At 39.0% G+C, this 19,511-nt stretch overlaps 1 pseudogene; it reads left to right on the plus strand.

The window, feature by feature from the left end:
• The first annotated feature begins 13,456 nt into the window (after window positions 1-13,456).
• On the plus strand, window positions 13,457-14,439 carry LOC133251980 (olfactory receptor 7E24-like; annotated as a pseudogene).
• The last annotated feature ends 5,072 nt before the right edge of the window (window positions 14,440-19,511 follow it).

Raw genomic sequence — 19,511 nt, forward strand, 5'->3', positions numbered from 1 at the left:
AAACTGTTTTGTTTTGGGTTTTTTTAGTGGATGGGATATAGAATACAAATCTATATTTTTAAATTAATTTATTTATTTTAATTGGAGGCTAATTACTTTACAATATTGTAGTGCTTTCTTCCATACCTTGACATGAATCAGCCATGGGTGTACATGTGACCCCCATTCTGAGCCCCCCTCCCGCTTCTCTCCCCATCCCATCCCTCGGGGTCATCCCAGTGCACTGGCCGTGAGCACCCTTTCTCATGCATTGAACCTGGACTGGTGATCTATTTCACATATGATAATATACATGTTTCAATGTTATTCTCTCAAATCATCCCACCCTCGCCTCCTCCCACAGAGTTCAAAAGTCTGTTCTTTACATCTGTGTCTCTCTCACAGTCTCACATATAGGGTCATTGTTACCATCTTTCTAAATTCCATATATATGCGTTAATATACTGTCTTGGGTTTGGGGTTTTTTTTTTTTTTTTTCCTGAGTTACTTCTCTCTGTTTAATAGGCTCCAGTTTTATCCACCTCATTAGAATTGATTCAAATGCATTCTTTTTAATAGCTGAGTAATATTCCATTGTGTATATGTACCACAGCTTTCTTTATCCATTCATCTGCTGATGGACATCTAGGTTGCTTCCATGCCCTGGCTATTATAAACAGTGTTGCGATGAACATTGGGCACGTGTCTCTTTCAATTCTGGTTTCCTCAGTGAGTACACCCAGCAGTTGGATTGCTGGGTCGAATGGCAGTTCTATTTCCAGTATTTTAAGGAATCTCCACACTGTTCTCCATAGAGGCTGTACTAGTTTGCATTCCCACCAACAGTGTAAGAGGGTTCCCTTTTCTCCACACCCTCTCCAGCATTTATTGCTTGTAGACTTCTGGATAGCAGCCATTCTGACTGGCGTTAGATGGTACCACATTGTGGTTTTGATTTGCATTTCTCTGATAATGAGTGATGTTGAACATCTTTTCATGAGCTTGTTAGCCATCTGTATGTCTTCTGTGGAGAAATGTCTGTTTAGTTCTTTGGCCCATTTTTTTATTGTGTCATTTACTTTTCTGGAATTGAGCTGCAGGAGTTGCTTGTATACTTTTGAGATTAATTCTTTGTCAGTTGCTTCATTTGCTATTATTTTCACCCATTCTGAAGGCTGTCTTTTCACCTTGATTATAGTTTTCTTCATTGTAAAAAAGCTTTTAAATTGAATTAGGTCCCATTTGTTTATTTTTGCTTTTATTTCCAACATTCTTGGAGGTGGGTCATAGAGGATCCTGCTGTGATTTATGTTGGACGGTGCTTTGCCTATGTTTTCCTCTAGGAGTTTTATAGTTTCTAGTCTTATATTTAGATCTTTAATCCATTTTGAGTTTATCTTTGTGTATGGTGTTAGAAAGTGTTCTAGTTTCATTCTTTTACAAGTGATTGACCAGTTTTCCCAGTACCACTTGTGAAAGAGATTGTCCTTTCTCCATTATATATTCTTGCCTCTTTTGTCAAAGATAAGGTGTCCAAAGGTGCGTGGATTTATCTCTGGGCTTTCTATTTTGTTCCATTGATCTATGTCTTTGTGCCAATACCATACTGTCTTGATGACTGTTGCTTTCTGGTATAGACTGAAGATAGGCAGACTGATTCCTTCAGTTTCATTCTTCTTTCTCGAGATTGCTTTGGCTATTCAAGGTTATTTGTGTTTCCATACTAATTGTGAAATTATTGGTTCTAGTTCTTTGAGAAATACCATTGGTAACTTGATAGGGATTGCATTGAATCTATACATTGCTTTGGGTAATATACTCATTTGACCTCAAGAAACAAGAGAAAAATTAAATAAATAACCTAACTTTACACCTAAAGCAACTAGAAAAAGAAGAAATGAAGAACACCAAGGTTAGTGGAAGGAAAGAAATCATAAAAATTAGGGCAGAAATAAATGAAAAAGAAACAAGGAGACTATAGCAAAAATCAACAAAACTAAAAGCTGGTTCTTTGAGAAGACAAATAAAATAAACAAACCATTAGCCAGACTCATCAAGAAAAAAAGGGAGAAGAATCAAATCAACAAAATTAGAAATGAAAATGGAGAAATCACAACAGACAACACAGAAATACAAAGGATCATAAGAGACTACTATCAGAGCAACTATATGCCAATAAAATGGACAACTTGGAAGAAATGGACAAATTCTTAGAAAAGCACAACTTTCCAAAACTGAACCAGGAAGAAATAGAAAATCTTAACAGACCCATCACAAGCACAGAAATCAAAACTATAATCAAAAATTTTCCAACAAACAAAAGCCCAGGTCCAGACAGCTTCACAACTGAATTCTACCAAAAATTTAGAGAAGAGCTAACACCTGTCCTACTCAAACTCTTCCAGAAAATTGTAGAGGAAGGTAAACTTCCAAACTCATTCTATGAGGCCACCATCACCCTAATACCAAAACCAGACAAAGATGCCACAAAGAAAAACTATAGGCCAATATCAATGATGAACATAGATGAAAAAATCCTTTACAAAATTCTAGCAAACACAATCCAACAACATATTAAAAGGATCATATGTCATGACCAAGTGGGCTTTATCCCAGGGATGCAAGGATTCTTCAATATTTGCAAATCAATAAATGTGATACACCACATTAACAAACTGAAAGATAAAAATCATATGATTATCTCAATAGATGCAGAGAAAGCCTTTAACAAAATTCAACATCCATTTATGATAAAGAAAAATCCTCCAGAAAGCAGGCATAGAAGGCACATACCTCAACATAATAAAAGCTGTATATGATAAACCCACAGCAAACATTATCCTCAATGGTGAAAAATTAAAAGCGTTTCCCCTAAAGTCAGGAACAACACAAGGGTACCCACTCTGACTGCTACTATTCAACATAGTTTTGGAAGTTTTTACCACAGCAATCAGAGCAGAAAAAGAAATAAAAGGAATCCAGATTGGAAAAGAAGAAGTAAAACTCTCACTGTTTGCAGATGACATGATCTTCTACATAGAAAACCTGAAAGACTCCACTAGAAAATTACTAGAGCTAATCAATGAATATAGTAAAGTTGCAGGATATAAAATTAACACAGAGAAATCCCTTGCATTCCTATACACTAACAATGAGAAAACAGAAGGAGAAATTAAGGAAACAATTCCATTCACCATTGCGATGAAAAGAATAAAATACTTAGGAATAAATCTACCTAAAGAAGCAAAAGACCTATATATAGAAAACTATAAAACACTGATGAAAGAAATCAAAGATGACACAAATAGATGGAGAAATATATACCATGTTCATGGATCAGAAGAATCGATAGTGAAAATGAGTATACTACCTAAAAAAAATGTTTTAAAAAAATTTCTCATGCATTCTAATTTTCCTTTGTTAACCACACAGAGCTTAAAGCACTCTAAGATTTTTGTAAATTAATTTTTGTTGGAGTATATTTGCTTTACACTGTTGTGTTAGTTTCTGCTGTACAGCAAAGTGAATCAGTTTTATATATGCATATATCCATTCTTTTTCGGATATCCTCCCCATTCAGGTCACCACAGAACACTGAGTAGTGTTCCCTGTTCTATGGAGTAGTTTCTCATTAGTTATGTATTTTATACATAGTGTCTATAGTGTATATATGTCAATCCCAATCTACCAATTCATCCCACTTCCCTTCCCCCCTTGGTATCAATACGTTTGTTCTCTACCTCTAAAAGCACTCAAAGATTTAAAAGATACTGTGTACATATGGAAAGAAAACACTAAATGTAGTTATCATTCTTGTCAGCTCTTCTGAGGTTGATATATTTCTTTTTAAAAAAAAGAAATTATTTTATTTAAAAACAGGTTCCCTGTTGCTTTTATCTCCTTTTTTTAAATTTTATTTTATTTTTAAACTTTACATAATTGTATTAGTTTTGCCAAATAACAAAATGAATCCGCCACAGGTATACATGTGTTCCCCATCCTGAACGCTCCTCCCTCCCCCCTCCCCATACCATTCAAATAAATGAATTGAATACCATCAGTGTTTAATCCGGGATGCCTCAGACCATTACATTTTTCTGCTGACACAATGAAACCTTGACCAGGTTGAAGACAGAAACTGAAATTCATCTGTTTGTACTCTAATGTAGCACAGAGAGGGCAGAGATTAGGCACAGCTCTACTTTGTACAACATTGAATAAATTACCCCACTACCTCATAAGAAAGAGTAAAGACAATTTAATATTTATACATCCAGTATTTTTTTTCTGTCCTATAACTCTTCTATCAATGTCCCTAAGAACACTTGTGAAGGAGAGGGAAAAAATATGATTTGCTTTAAAATCATAAAAATATGGTAACTGCATATGATAATCTTGATACATGCAGAAAAAGCCTTTGACAAAATTCAGCACCCATTTATGATTAAAACTCTTCAAAAAAATGGACATAGAAAGAACATACCTCAACATAGTAAAGACCATATATAATGCACCTACAGCAAACATTATTCTCAATGGTGAAAACCTGAAAGCATTCCCCCTAAGATCAGGAACAAGACAAGGGTGTCCACTTTCACCACTATTATTCAACATAGTTCGGGAAGTCCTAGCTACAGCAAATAGAGAAGAAAAAGAAATAAAAGAAATTCAGATTGGAAAAGATGTAAAACTCTCACTGTTTGCAGGTGACATGATACTGTACACAAAAAATCCTAAAGATAGTATTAGAAAATTACTGGAACTAATCAGTGAATTTAGCAAAGTTGCAGGATACATAATCAATACACAGAAATCACTTGCATTTCTATATAGGAACAATGAAAAATCAGAAAGAGAAATTAAGGAATCGATCCCATTCAACACTGGAACAAAAAGAATTAAATATCTAGGAATAAGCTTACCTAAGACCATCGCCATGGAAAAGAAACAAAAAAGCAAAATGGCTGTCTGGGGAGGCCTTACAAATAGCTGTGAAAAGAAGAGAAGCAAAAGGCAAAGGAGAAAAGGAAAGATATAAGCATCTAAATGCAGAGTTCCAAAGAATAGCAAGGAGAGATAAGAAAGCCTTCCTCAGCAATCAATGCAAAGAAATAGAGGAAAACAACAGAATGGGAAAGACTAGAGATCTCTTCAAGAAAATTAGAGATACACAGGGCACATTTCATGCAAAGATGGGCTCAATAAAGGACAGAAATGATATGGACCTAACAGAAGCAGAAGATATTAAGAAAAGGTGGCAGAAATGCACAGAAAAACTGTACAAAAAAGATCTGCATGACCAAGATAATCACGATGGTGTGATCACTCACCTAGAGCCAGACATCCTGGAATGTGAAGTCAAGTGGACCTTAGAAAGCATCACTACAAACAAAGCTAGTGGAGATGATGGAATTCCAGTTGAGCTATTGCAAATCCTGAAATATGATGCTGTGAAAGTGCTGCACTCACTATGCCAGCAAACTTGGAAAACTCAGCAGTGGCCACAGGACTGGAAAAGGTCAGTTTTCATTCCAATCCCAAAGAAAGGCAATGCCAAAGAATGCTCAAACTACCGCACAGTTGCACTCATTTCACACGCTAGTAAAGTAATGCTCAAAATTCTCCAAGCCAGGCTTCAGCAATATGTGAACCATGAACTTCCAGATGTTCAAGCTGGTTTTAGAAAAGGCAGAGGAACCAGAGGTCAAATTGCTAACCTCCGCTGGATCATGGAAAAAGCAAGAGAGTTCCATAAAAACATCTATTTCTGCTTTATTGACTATGCCAAAGCCTTTGACTGTGTGGATCACAATAAACTGGAAAATTTTGAAAGAGATGGGAATACCAGACCACTTGACTTGCCTCTTGAGAAATCTGTATGCAGGTCAGGAAGCAACAGTTAGAACTGGACATGGAACGACAGACTGGTTCCAAATAGGAAAAGGAGTACGTCAAGGTTGTATATTGTCACCCTGCTTATTTAACTTATATGCAGAGTACATCATGAGAAACTCTGGGCTGGAGGAAAGTGAAAGTGGAGAGTGAAAAAGTTGGCTTAAAGCTCAACATTCAGAAAACTAAGATCATGGCATCTGGTCCTGTCACTTCATGAGAAATAGATGGGGAAAGAGTGGAAACAGTGTCAGACTTTATTCTTTGGGGCTCCAAAATCACTGCAGATGGTGACTGCATCCATGAAATTAAGACCCTTACTCCTTGGAAGGAAAGTTATGACCAACCTAGATAGCATATTGAAAAGCAGAGACATTACTTTGCCAACAAAGGTCCGTCTAGTCAAGGCTATGGTTTTTCCAGTAGTCATGTATGGATGTGAGAGTTGGACTGTGAAGAAAGCAGAGAGCTGAAGAATTGATGCTTTTGAACTGTGGTGTTGGAGAAGACTCTTGAGAGTCCCTTGGACTGCAAGGAGATCCAACCAGTCCATTCTGAAGGAGATCAGTCCTGGGATTTCTTTGGAGGGAATAATGCTAAAGCTGAAACTCCAGTACTTTGGCCATCTCATGCGAAGAGTTGACTCATTGGAAAAGACTCTGATGCTGGGAGGGATTGGGGGCAAGAGGAGAAGGGGATGACAGAGGATGAGATGGCTGGATGGCATCACTGACACGATGGACATGAGTCTGAGTGAACTCCGGGAGCTGGTGATGGACAGGGAGGCCTGGCATGCTGCGATTCATGGGGTCGCAAAGAGTCGGACACAACTGAGCGACTGAACTGAACTGAAAGGAAACAAAAGAACTGTACACAGAAAATTATAAGACACTGATGAAAGAAATCAAAGATGACAGAAACAGATGGAGATATTCCATGTTTCTGGATAGGAAGAATCAATATTGTGAAAATGACTATACTACCAAATGGAATCTACAGATTCAATGTGATCCCTATCAAACTACCAATGACATTTTCCACAGAACTAGGACCAAAGAAGTCACAATTCATATGGAAAAACAGGGACCCTGAATAGCAAAACAGTCTTGAGAAAGAAGAATGGAGCTGGAGAAATCAACCTTCCTGACTTCAGATTATACTACAAAGCTACAGTCATCAAGACAGTATGGTACTGGCACAAAAACAGAAGTATAGACCAATGGAACAAGATAGAAAGCCCAAAAATAAACCCATGCACCTATGGGTAACTTATTTTTGACAAAAGAGGCAAGAATATACAATAAGGCAAAGACAGCCTCTTCAATAAATGGTGCTGGGAAAACTGGACAGCTACATGTAAATGAATGAAATTAGAACACTTCCTAACACCATACACAAAGATAAACTCAAAATGGATTAAAGACCTCACTGTAAGATAAGAAATTATAAAACTCTTAGAGGCAAACATAGGCAGAACACTCGATGACATAAATCAAAGCAAGATCCTCTATGATCCACCTCCTAGAGTAATGGAAATAAAAACAAAAATAAACAAATGAGACCTGATTAAACTTAAAATCTTTTGCACAGCAAAGGCTTTAGCAAGGTGAAAAGACAACCCTCAGAATGGGAGAAAATAATAGCAAATGAAGCAACTGACAAAGGATTAATTTCCAAAATATACAAGCAGCTTATATGACTCAATGCCAGAAAAAAAAAAAAAAACCAATCAAAAGGTGGGAAAAACCTAAACAGGCATTTCTCCAAAGAAGAAATACAGATGGCTAACAAACACATAAAAAGATGCTCAAATCGCTCATTATTAAAGATGCAAATCAAAACTATAATGAGATATCACCTCACACCACTTAGAATGACCATCATTAAAAATGTCTACAAACAATAAATGCTGGAGAGGGTGTGGAGAAAAGGGAATGCTCTTGCATTGTTGGTGGGAATCTAAATTGATACAGCCACTATGGAAGATGGTATGGAGATTCCTTAAAAAACTAGGAATAAAGCTACCATATGACCCAGAAATCTCACTCCTAGCCACATACCCTGAGGAAATCAAAATTGAAAAAGACACATGTATCCCATTGTTCATTGCAGCACTATTTACAATAGCTACAACATGGAAACAATCTAGATGTTCATCAATGGATGAATGGATATATAAGTTGTTTTACGTATACACAATAGACTATTACTCAGCCATAGAAGGAGCACATTTGAGTCAGTTCTAATGAGGTGGATGAACCTAGAATCTATTATACAGAGTGAAGTGAGTCAGAAAGAGGAAGACAAATATCATATTCTAATGGATATATGTGGAATCTAGAATAATGGTATTGAAGAAGTTATTTGCAGGGCAGCAATAGAGAAGCAGACATAGAGAATAGATTTATGGACATGGGGAGAGGGGAGGAGAGGATGAGATGTATGGAGAGAGTAACATGAAAACTTACATTACCATATGTAAAATAGATAGCCAATAGGAATTTTTTGTGTGTCTCAGGAAATCCAAAGAGGGGCTTTGTATCAACGTAGAGGGGTGGGATGGGGAAGGAGATGGGAGGGAGGTTCAAAAGAGAGATGATATATGTATACCTATGGCTGACTTATGTTGAGGTTTGACAGAAAACAACAAAATTGTGTAAAGCAATTATCCTTCAATAAAAAATAATTTTAATTTTTAAAAATATGGTTTGGGTTTATTATCAGGACATTCAATAGGATCTATTTTTTCTCTAATGGTAACTGCAAGATTGGGACTCATAGACCAAAGTATGGGATTTGAATATTTCTGCACAGAATAACTGTGGTGTTGGAGAAGACTCTTGAGAGTCCCTTGGACTGCAAGGAGATCCAACCAGTCCATTCTGAAGGAGATCAGCCCTGGGATTTCTTTGGAAGGAATGATGCTAAAGCTGAAACTCCAGTACTTTGGCCACCTCATGGGAAGAGTTGACTCATTGGAAAAGACTCTGATGCTGGGAGGGATTGGGGGCAGAAGGAGAAGGGGATGACAGAGGATGAGATGGCTGGATGGCATCACTGACACGATGGACATGAGTCTGAGTGAACTCTGGGAGTTGGTGATGGATAGGGAGGCCTGGCATGCTGCGATTCATGGGGTCGCAAAGAGTCAGACACGACTGAGTGACTGATCTGATCTGATCTGATCTGCACAGAATAAAGGGATAAAAAGTGAGGACAGAAATTTCTCAGTGATGCATCAAATACTGAATGTGAGAAGATTCTTGTTTTCTTTACAGATACTCACCATGTAAAGAAAACTGAGTCAAGCACAAAGCAAATTGCTAATTTACTACATAAAAACCAATATCTATCTTTTATATACACCATGTCTTCTACATTCATCCTTAGCACTGACTCTAATGCCTGATCCCTTCTCCCCACAACGCTATGACTTCAGTTTAACACTTTTACCATTGCCCACATATTTTAAAGAGGCCCAATACTCTCCTTATCTCTCTATAATTAACCCTACTCAGTTGCCATCTGATCAAGGATACTCAAGGCTTCCTGGGTAGCTCAGCTGGTAAAGAATCTGCCTGCAATGCAGGAGACTCCAGTTCCATTCCTGGGTTGGGAAGATCCCCTGGAGAAAGGATAGGCTACCCACTCCAGTATTCTTGGGCTTCCCTAGTGGCTCAGACGGTAAAGAATCTGCCTGCAATGTGGGAGACCTGGTTTGATCCCTGGGTTGGGAAGATCCCCTGGAGAAGAGCGTGGCAACCCACTCCAGTGTTCTTGCTTGGAGAATCCATATGTACAGGAGAGCCTGGTGGGCTATGATTCATAGAGTCACAAAGAGTCTGACATGACTGAGTGACTAAGCACAGTTTAGCACCAGGATACTCATCATAAAAGGGGGAATTGGGAAAAGAAGCAGCACATGTCACATTTATGGTATAAGCATAATGAACCTTGGTTTTCATGTCCCATGTTCTATAGATTCATCTTTGTCATTTATCCTATAATCTTATCTCTTCTACTTACTATGAAATAACTCCAGTTTAGTAATACGTTTTTGGGCTTCCTGGGTGGTGCTAGTGGTAAAGAACCTGCCTGCTAATGCAGGAGACATAAGAGACTCGGGTTAAATCCCTGAGTCTGGAAGATCTCCTGAAGGAGGGCATGGAAACCCACTCCAGTACTCTTGCCTAGGGAATCCCATGGACAGAGGAGCCTGGCGGGCTACAGTCTAAATGGTTGATAAGAGTCGAACACGACTGAAGTGGCTTAGCACACATGCACAGTTATACATTTTGCTGTGGATGAATTATTTTTGATGACCCAAAATCCAGTGTCTTCCTCTCATAAAGGATGAGGTTTCTGTGTGGTGGGCAGTATCTGAGATTTTCTCACTCTCCCAAACTCCTGGTTTTCCTACCCCTGTGTATTTCCCTGCCATTGAGTGTAAGATGGACATAAAGACCCACTTCCAACAACAAGAATGTGGAAGAAATGTTGGGAAGTCACTTCTGGGAAGAGAACAAAATAATCTGGCTCTCTTCTTGGTGCTTCTCTCTGGCATTCTTGGTGGCTTGCATTGATAAAACCCAACTGCCTCACCAGGAGGCCACATGTCAAGGAACTGAAGGAATTCTCTGGACAATATTCCATGAACAAGTGAATCCTACTGACAACCTCATGAGTTAGCTTGAGAGTGGACATCTGTTGGTCTAACTTTGTGTTATCTGCAGCCTGACTGACATCTTGATTGCAACTTTCTGGGAGATCCACTGAAATATTTAAAGTATCAATGATTAAATTGTAAGTAAAGATAAATAGCTTTCTAATATGCCAATGTCAATAGAGAAAAAAACTTAAAACTGAAGACTCATTGGTTTAGTTGCTAAATCATGTCTGACTCTTGTGACCCCATGTGAAGATTCATTAAAATTAGCCAAAAAAAGAGAAGCTATCCTTAGAGACGAATATTAACTGTGCAAATGGAAAGTATATCACATTCTTGGTATAGACCTAATGCTACATAGATTTCATGATTGATACTATTGATTTGTAGATATCACACTGAATGGCTAAATTGAGGGAGAGGGAGTCTGAATTTAATTTAAGTACCTGCAAGTTAGAACCAATAAGTAAAAGTACAAGGTGAATTTCCTCCTGAGGAGAAGAGGGGCCCAGATCATTCCTAGGACATTCATTTTTCTCCTTTCCTGTTCTGTTAATATTATCAAGTCTCCAGAGATTGGGATAATGTGGACCAGCTTGCTAACAATGAGTTTTGAGCATTGAACCCTAAGGTCATACCATTGTAAATAATTGACCAGTGCCTCTAGCTAATTAATTTGCCTGTTCTAATACTGTGAGTCCACTCCTGTGTCTCCATCCTTCATAGGAATCTGCATCACAAGGTCCAGCCTGAGTCTGTCTTCCTGCTCAACCTGAGGAGAGACCCTGAGAGTTTATCACACACCAGGCAGGAGAAGGGCAGTGAGTCTGTGTTCCTTGGTCATGCTCCAGCAGAGATGCAGCCCAGCCCCGTAAGTACTCAGGGAGACAGTGATTGAAGGACGAACTATTCGGAGCATTATTCCCTCCACAAGAGGAACAAACATGATGTTTTATTTGGTAGAGAAATCTGGGGGGCACCTGATCTGCTCAGTTTGCAAATAGTGCACTTAAAATCTACATTCTAGGATCTGACTGGGCTGTGAGAACTCTCATTCAGAGTTCTGCTTCCACCACCACTGGTTCTGACTCTGGCTGGCATCCCTCCCACCAGAGCAGCTAATGGACTCAGTAACCTTCCCCTGAACACTTCAATTCATTATGAGAGTAGTGATGAGGATGAAGACGAGGACAAGGGTGAAGAATGTGATATCAACCATAACATCATAACATCATAGATATCTGGCTCTGAAGTGTTTACAATCAGGAGAACAAGACTAACAGGTACATAAAAAGGTACTCAACATCAGTTAATATAGGAAACACAGGTCCAAACCTAGATCAAAGATCACCTCATGACTGTCAGGATGGCTATTAAAAACAATAAAAAGAAAACAAATGCTTGTGAGGAAGTTGAGATAAGAACTGTTGTACATGGTTGGTGGAAATGAATATTGGTAACTTCGTTAAAGAAAACAGAATGGATGTTCTTTAAAAATTTTTAAACTGCAACAAATTGAAATAGAACTAGAAACCAGAAACCCCACTTCAGAGTATTGGCTAAAGAAATAAAATCAGAACCTCAAAAGTGGATATTTGCACTCCCTTGTCTTTGCAATATTATTTGAAATAGTGAAAATATGGATACGTATCTGTTGACAGATGAATAGGTAAAGAAAATGAGACGTGTATATATAAACAATGGGATATTATCTAGCCACAGAAAGGAGGAAATCCTGCCATTTTTGACAACATGGATGGACCTGAACAATACTATGCCTATTAGATTATATATACCAGTCACAGAAAGTCAAATCCACTATGATCTCAGTTCTGTGTGGAAGCTAAGAAAATCAAACTCTTGTTGTGAGGATTGGTGGTAGAAAAAGTGAGGAAATGGTGGTCAAAATGTACAAACTTTTGTTACAAAATGAATAAGTTTGGGGATCTAATATGCAGCCTGGTAACTATAGCTAATAATTCTGGTTGTGTTCTTGAAATCTGCTAAGAGAGATCTGCTTAACTGTTACTACACACACACACACACACACACACACACACACACACTCACACACACTCACAGAAGCTATGTGAGGTGCCACATACATTATTTAATTTGACTGTGGTAATCATTCCCAATGTGTATTGTATTAAATAATCATTTTGTACATCTTTTCATAATCTCCATGTGGCACAATCCAAATATATGAAATTTTGTTAATCACTTCAGTAAACTGAAGAAAATAAAATCAGTGAAGTATTATTTTTCTGCCAGTAGAGTCCCCAAAGGTAAAGGGTCTCATCCATTGAACATTTAAATGAGATGGTATTGAAACAAGTAACCCTATTTAAGATATTCAGAAAAAAATTTCAAGAGGATTTCTTAAATTTCATTATTGTGTAATCTTTAGCAGTGCTGTGTACATGAACACCATCTTTGTAGTCAACAACACATTAGATCATGTACACTTAAACAATATTGATTGAAATTTAAAGTCCACCAAAGTCAAAGATATGAAAAATATATATACTAAATGACTTCTTAAAAAAACTCTGATACTTGAATAATCCCCTATTTCATAAAGGAGAGAAGACAGAAAAACAAAGGATGATAAAACTCTGAGTATCATGTAAAATGAGTTCTGATTATGAACATTCACCTTTAATTTAGAACAAGTGGGCTGTCTTTGACTGAGACCATGGATGTATTACCTCTAATATCCTTCCTCCCTTTCACTTTTCATGAAGCTTTATAATGAATGTAGGAGACTATAGACAGAAGTGAATAATACAGAAACCAACAGGAAACAATTCTAAGAATATGTCACACTGAGAAATATTGCTGAAGGAACTGGGATGTATAATCTGAGAAATGAATTGCTTGAGTCCAAAATATGGACACAGTACTGCATGACCATTTATGTATTTATATTTTTCCAGTCCTCTTTCCTTCTTCCAAAGGTGTCCAAGCTACACAGAACTGGAAATCTAACAAGTGTCTCAGAATTCTTCCTCCAAGGCCTCTCAGATGATCCAGAACTGCAGCCTTTGCTCTTTACCCTCTTCCTGTGCATGTACCTGGTCACCATGCTGGGGAACCTGCTCATCATCCTGGCCGTCACCTCTGACCCCCACCTCCACACCCCCATGTACTTCTTCGTCTCCAACCTCTCCTTGGCTGACATTGGCTTCATCTCCACCACGGTCCCCAAGATGATTGTGAACATCCAAACTCACGGCAGAGTCATCTCCTATGCAGGCTGCCTGACACAGATGTCTATTTTTATCCTTTTTGGATGTATGGATGGTATGCTGCTGTCTGTGATGTCCTATGACAGGTTTGTGGCCATCTGTCACCCACTGCACTACACGGTCATCATGAACCCACACCTCTGTTGCTCCTTAGTTTTGGTGTCTTTTTTTGGTAGCCTTATGGACTCCCAGGTACACAATCTGATTATGCTGCAACTTACCTGCTTTAAAGATGTAGAAATTTCTAATTTCTTCTGTGACCCTTCTCTGCTCCTCAAGCTTGCCTGTTCTGACATTTTCACCAAAAATATTGTCATATATTTTATTGGTGCCATTTTTGCCTTTCTCCCTTTCTCAGGGATCTTTTACTCTTACTATAAAATTCTTTCCTCCATTTTGAGAGTCCCGTCACCAGGTGGGAGGTATAAAGCCTTCTCCACCTGTGGCTCTCACCTGGCAGTTGTTTGCTTATTTTATGGAACAGGCCTTGGTGTGTACCTCAGCTCAGCCATCTCACAATCTCCCAGGAAGGATGCAGTAGCCTCAGTGGTGTACACTGTGGTCACCCCCATGCTGAACCCCTTCATCTACAGCCTGAGGAACAGAGACTTCAAAAGGGCCTTTTGCAGGTTCCTCAACAAAACAATCTAACCTCCATTTGGAGTGTAGATTGGAAAATGTAGTAAAATTAACATCTAGATCTGAAAATTCTACCTCCCTCATGACATCAGTTGTAGCTCTTAGGGCCTTCTTGCCTCTCCTTGTTTTACACCTGAATATTGCTTCTTTGGATATGTTTTTGATGGGGCTGGGAGGGTCTTCTGGGATTCTGCAGATGTCAGAACTACTGTGACTAAATCTTATTATACCCAGGGAGGAGTCTCTAGTTTATTATTATTATTATTGTTATTCATTATTGTGGTGACCCACACACTAGAAAGATGAACAACTCCATTTTTTACAGATTTAAATAATATATTTTTTCTAAAGCTGTTGTCTATTTTCCAGCTAATTACTATGTTTTAAGTCTGTGTATGCAGTCTATGTGTGAGGATACATGTCATGGCTTCTCAGCCTTGGCTTTGAACAAAATAATCTTGAGGGGGGTGGCTTACAAATACTGACTATTTTGCAACATTGTAATTCAACTATCCTACAATAAAATAAATTTTAAGAAAGACTGTCAACTGAGACTCACTGCAAAAGAGTCTATTTATTCTATTCTTATTTATTTATTTTTAAATGTATTACTTATTTCAAAGGAGGATAAATACTTCACAATGTTAAACTTAGGTTGTCCTGAACTGAGGATTTTTAAAAATTACTTATTTTTGTTTATTTTTGGTCATAACTTGCAGCTTGTGGGGTCTTAATTCCAGGACCAGGGATTGAATTCATGCCTCCTGCTTTCAAAGGCAGAATCTAAGCCTCTGGAGCACCAGGGAAGTCCCAACATGAGGATTTTTAAACACACTGAGGCTGGTTCTACCATGTAGCCAAGGTTGAGAACTTCTGATCTAAGTCAGATCTTTCAGTCAAATGTGACCTTTATGTCATGAGTCCTAACTGCTCTTGGACAAATGTCCCAGATCCTAAAGAGATCTGAGCTCATGGGGGAAGATATAAAGAGCCTGCTGTAGTAACAGGCAATGTGCCTGTGTGCATACTCAGTCGGTAAGTTGCACCTGACTCTTTAGTGATCCCATGGACTGTAGCCTGCCAGGCTATTCTGTCCATGATATTTTTCAGGCAAGAATACTGGAGTTGCCCTTTCCTTCTCAAGGGGATCTTCCCGACCCAAGGATGGAACCCACATCTCCTGAATTGGAAGGCAGATTCTTTACCACTGCACAACTTGAGAAGCCAAACAGGCAACGTGGTTTCCCCATTATTGTTGATAATGATTCCTCACATATAGCCTCTCTACACCATAGAGTTTGGTCTCTATGGCTTATGTGCTGTTTATGAAGCTATTATCTCTGCTCCAAACTCATACTTGTATACGTTGCTTTGGAGTGTGACTCTGGAAATAACCACTCTATTTTCTATCTTGTGTTCATATTACATACATTCCATAGTGGTCAGTAAAATTCTCTTTGCCCTAAATGCTCAACTGTTCCTTTCATATTCCTCAAGCCCTTGGTGGAGAACAATCTTTCTTCACCCATGAATGCTATGTTATTGCTTTGTTCTTTTTTTGCCTCGGAGAAGGCAATGGCACCCCACTCCAGTACTCTTGCCTGGAAAATCCCATGGACGGAGGGCCTGGTGAGCTGTAGTCCATGGGGTCACTAAGAGTCAGACACGACTGAGTGACTTCACTTTCGCTTTTCACTTTCATGCAATGGAGAAGGAAATGGCAATCCACTCCAGTGGTCTTGCCTGGAGAATCCCAGGGACAGGGGAGCCTGGTGGGCTGCCCTCTATGGGGTCACACAGAGTCAGACATGACTGAAGCGACTTAGCAGCAGCAGTAGCAGTCTTTCAGTATCTTTTAAACCAACTACCAGCTTCAGTTCTGTTTAGTTCAGTTACTCAGTCATGTCTGACTCTTTGCAACCCCACGGACTGCAGCACGCCAGGATTCCCTGCCCATCACCAACATCCAGAGTTTGCTCAAACTCATGTCCATCAAGTCAGTGATGCCATCCAACCATCTCATCCTCTGCCATCCCCTTCTCCTCCTGCCTTCAATCTTTCCCAGCATCAGGGTCTTTTTCAATGAGTCAGTTCTTCACATCAGGTGGCCAAGTATTGGAGTTTCAGCTTCAGCATCAATCCTTCCAATGAATAGTTAAGACTGATTTCCTTTAGGATTGACTGGTTTGATATCCTTGCTGTCCAAGGGACTCTCAAGAATCTTCTCCAACACCACATTTGGCACTGAAACATGTATAATATCATATAAGGAACGAATCACCAGTCCAGGTTCGATGCATGATACAGGATGCTTGGGGCTGGTGCACTGGGATGACTCAGAGGGATGGTACAGGGAGGGGGGTAGGAGGGGGTTGAGGATTGGGAACACGTGTACACCCATGGTGGATTCATGTTGAGGTATGGCAAAACCAATACAATATTGTAAAGTAATTAGCCTCCAATTAAAATAAATAAATTTAAATTTAAAAAAATAAAATACACAGGGTTATTGTTACCATCTTTCTAAATTCCATATATATGCGTTAGTATACTGTATTGGTGTTTTTCTTTCTGGCTTACTTCACTCTGTATAATAGGCTCCAGTTTCATCCACCTCATTAAAACTGATTCAAATGTATTCTTTTTAATGGCTGAGTAATACTCCATTGTGTTTGATGCACGATACAGGATGCTTGGGGCTGGTGCACTGGGATGACCCAGAGGGATGGTATGCGGAGGGAGGAGGGAGAAGGGTTCAGGATGGGGAACACATGTATACCTGTGGCAGATTCATTTCGATATTTGGCAAAACTAATACAATATTGTAAAGTTTAAAAATAAAATAAAACTTAAAAAAATTTTAAAAATAAAATAAAAGGGCTATATTTGATGGGAAAAAAAAAGCATCAATTCTTTGGCACTCAGCTTTCTTTATGATCAAACTCTCACATCCATACATGGCTACTGGAAAAACCACAGCTTTTGGACTATATGGACCTTTGTCAGCAAAGTATGTCTCTACTTTTTAATATTCTGTCTAGGTTTGTCACAGCTTTTCTTCCAAAGAGCAAGCATCTTTTAATTTCATGGCTGCAGTCACCATCTGCAGTGATTTTGGAGTCCAATAAAATAAAGCCCATCACTGTTTCCATTGTTTCCCCATCTATTTGCCATGGTGGAACGAGATGCCATGATCTTCGTTTTTTGAATGTTGAGTTTTAAGCCAGCCTCTTCACTCTCCTTTGTCATTTTCATCAACAGGCTCTTTAGTTCCTCTTCACTTTCTGCTCTAAGAGCAGTGTCATTTGTATATCTGAGGTTATTGATACTCCTCTCAGCAATCTTGATTCCAGCTTGTGCTTCATCCAGCCCGGCATTTCACATGGTATACTCTGCATAGAAGTTAAATGAGCAGGATGGCAATATACAGCCTTAACATACTCTTTTCCCAATTTGAAACCAGTCCGTTGTTCCATGTCCAGTTCTAACTCTTGCTTCTTGATCTGCATACAGATTTCTCAGGAGGCAGGTCAGGTGTTCTAATATTCCCATCTCTCTAAGAATTTTCCACAGTTTGTTGTCATCCACACAGTCAAAGGCTTTGGCATAGTCAATAAAGGAGTAGTAGATGTTTTTCTGGAACGCTCTTGCTTTTACGATGGTCCAACAGATGTTGGCAATTTGATCTCTGGTTCCTCTGCCTTTTCTAAAACCAGCTTGAACATCTGGAAGTTCACAGTTCACGTACTGCTGAAGCCTGGCTTGCAGAATTTTGAGCATTCCTTTACTAGCATGTGAGATGAGTGCAATTGTGCTGTAGTTTGAGCATTCTTTGGCATTGCCTTTCTTTGGGATTGAAATGAAAAGTGACTTTTTCCAGTCCTGTGGCCACTGCTGAGTTTTCCAAATTTGCCAGCATATTGAGTGCAGCACTTTCATGGCATCATCTTTTAGGATTTGAAATAGCTCAACTGGAATTTCATCACCTCCACTAGCTTTGTTCATAGTGAACTCCCAGTTTAAGTTGTCTTAATTAAAATGGCTAGTTTCTCCTTTCTTGGCTGAATCTCAGCTAATACTGTAGCAAGAGACATAAAAGTACGCTGTGCTGCTGCTGCTGCTAAGTCACTTCAGCCGTGTCCGACTCTGTGTGACCCCATAGATGGCAGCCCACCAGGCTCCCCCATCCCTGGGATTCTCCAGGCAAGAACACTGGAGTGGGTTGCCATTTCCTTCCCCAATGCACAAAAGTGAAAAGTGAAAGTGAAGTCGTTCAGTCGTGTCCAACCCTCAGCGACCCCATGGACTGCAGCCTACCAGGCTCCTCCGTCCATGGGATTTTCCAGGCAAGAGTACTGGAGTGGGGTGCCATTGCCTTCTCCGAAGTATGCTGTGAGGTACCTCCAATTGGAAGATTACAAAATGTGCCCAGGGAATAAAGCGTATGTCAAGGGTATGTCTTAGTTTGGAATATGCACCTGAAAAATAGGCAGTTATGTCCTAGTCCAGTTGCTGTGTGTCTCTAATGATGTCTGAGGTACATTGTCACCCAAGTTTTCACACTTAATTTATTTCTTTTCACATAATTTTAGGATTGCAAAGAACTGTACTGTCAACAAAGAGGAGATTTTCCCCTTTACTAGAAATAGCCTGATTAGGACTTCATTACTATGCTTTCCTGTCTTCTGTCACAGTAACTACATCTTAGGGTTCCTATTATGTTCTACAAGATTAGTATCCATCGCTTCTCAGATGTGTCACACCTGGTTTTTGTGGTAGTAATCTTGGCCATCTGAAAGCTATGCAAAACTAGTTTAATTTACTTTGCATTTTGCCACTTAGGAAAATCACTGACTCTATTGTTGAGAAACTTTCATATTAAAGAAAAGAAAACACTTGACACAGACTAAATTTTAATTAGTTTGGAGAAAGAGATATCACCCAGTAAAATTCATGAAAATTACTTGAATGCTATATCTGCATATCCATTTAGGCAAACCTAAGTGATAGTGAAAGAATATTGGAAAAAGGCAAAGGATTGTTGCTTTTGTGTGTGTGTGTGGTTGGGTGGTTTGATTTCCAGT

This window comes from Bos javanicus, chromosome 7 (genome assembly GCF_032452875.1).
Source record: "Bos javanicus breed banteng chromosome 7, ARS-OSU_banteng_1.0, whole genome shotgun sequence".
Taxonomy (NCBI): Eukaryota; Metazoa; Chordata; class Mammalia; order Artiodactyla; family Bovidae; genus Bos; species Bos javanicus.